At 35.6% G+C, this 1,845-nt stretch overlaps 1 long non-coding RNA gene across 1 annotated transcript; it reads left to right on the plus strand.

Moving 5' to 3' along the window:
• The first annotated feature begins 273 nt into the window (after positions 1 to 273).
• LOC145595871 (uncharacterized) lies at positions 274 to 1,445 on the plus strand. The gene is made up of 3 exons (XR_014103031.1): positions 274 to 694; positions 842 to 1,074; positions 1,182 to 1,445. It is a non-coding gene; the product is annotated as an uncharacterized LOC145595871 (long non-coding RNA).
• Positions 1,446 to 1,845: the final 400 nt, after the last annotated feature.

Here is a 1,845-nt window from a genome sequence, read left to right on the forward strand (position 1 = left end):
TGAATCAAATGAAAGTCAATTACATTCTACAATGCTGATTGAGTCAAATCACTAGTAGAAAATAGTAAATGGGAAGCCCCAAATGGCAAGCGGTTTTGGAAATCCGCTTGCCAAATTATAAATGGCAAGCGGTTTGGGGTGAACCGCTTACCAAATTATAAATGGCAAGCGGTTTTGGGTGAACCGCTTGCCAAATTGTAGATGGCAAGCGGTTTAAACCGTGAACCGCTTGCCATTTGTTAAAAAACCCTAAAAATCTAATGATTCTTCTTCTCTCTCCTCCTCCCCTCTATTTCTCACGCTCTCTCTCCTCATCCCCTCAGTTTTCACGCCCTCTCTTCTCCTCCATCTACTTCTCTTTCTTCTTACTTTTCTCTCCTCTCTTCCTCCATTCTCACGCCCTCACTCCTCTCTTCCTCCATTCTCACGCCCTCACTCCTCTCTCCTCCATCTCCTTCTCTTTCTTCTCTCATCTCCGTTCTCCATCCCTTTTACTCTCATCTCCTTTTCCTTTCTCAAGCCTCACCACGAAGAGCCTCATTTTCGAGCAAATTTGAGCCATAATATCAAGCAAAATTCGGGGTTAAACCCAAATTAATGGTTTTAAGGTCAAATTCGACCCTAAAAACTCCAGATCTAGAGTTTTTAAGGCCAAATTCGAGGCTAAATTTTGTGGATTGTGTTGGAATTTTAGGTAAGTTATTGTTTTAATTTTTTTTATTTTTAACTTTGTTTTCGAATTTGTTGTTATTTGTTATAGAAAATTGGTCGATTGTTCTTGATAATCTAATGGCTGTGGTTGGTATCTTGATCTTTCTTTTTTTTTTTCGGTTTTGTCTAGATCTGATGATGAAATGAAGAAGAATGATAAACTGCTTGCCTTTATAAGGTGAAAGAAGTTCCAGAATCAATTATTGCCAATCAATTAAACTTCCAATTGATTGGTCTGTAATTTGAATAACCCAGCTCATATTTCTGGACTTTTTTTCTCTGAAATAATGTGGATAAATCGATATTTGGGTTCCATCGTCTTCTTGCTTCTTTTTAGTTTGGCATCTTCCAGTTTCATTTCGGGTACGTTTTTGTTCTGCAATGGACTTTTTTTATTACTGTATTAAAATTATTATCTTAAGCTGGGTTTTGATTTTTTTTTCTTTCTGATTTTTATTATTTTTATGCAGATGCCATTTTTGAATCTCATAGATCTGGTGGCGTCAATTATGGAGGTTGATTGAGGTGATTATTGCGGTGGTGGTAGATGATGCGTGGTATGAGAACAGAGAACAGGGGCTGCTGCTTGGTTTTTTTTATTTATTTTTTTTAATGTTTTGTTTTGTTGGTGTTACAATTTGTATAAATTTTTTTTTTTAATATTTTTTCTTTGGCTGAAATGTAATATTACTACAATAAATTAATGAAAATGTTAATGTTTTTATATATATTGTGATTGTGAATTAATTTACGTGAAAAAAACCCCAAAAAAAAAATTTATTTTTTATAGGTGTAATGGGCAGCGGTTTGGCGCCAAAACCGCTGCCCTTTCACTACAAATGGCAAGCGGTTCAGAACCGCTTGCCATTTAAAAGACCAATGGCAAGCCCCCTAAGAGCATGCGGTTCAAAAACCGCTTCCCATTAGGGATTTGAACCGCTTGCCATTTAGTATTTTCTACTAGTGAATGAAAGTCAAACACATTCAACAAAGCTAATTGAATCAAAAGAAAGTCAAACACATTCAAACAAAGCTTATTGAATCAAATGAAAGTCAAATGCATTCAACAAAGCTATTTGAGTCAAATGAAAGTCAAACACTTTCAACAAAGCTTTTAGAATCAAATGAAAGTCA

The sequence above is a fragment of the Chenopodium album genome, chromosome 19 (assembly GCF_948465745.1).
Source record: "Chenopodium album chromosome 19, dcCheAlbu1.1, whole genome shotgun sequence".
In the NCBI taxonomy this organism is placed as follows: Eukaryota; Viridiplantae; Streptophyta; class Magnoliopsida; order Caryophyllales; family Amaranthaceae; genus Chenopodium; species Chenopodium album.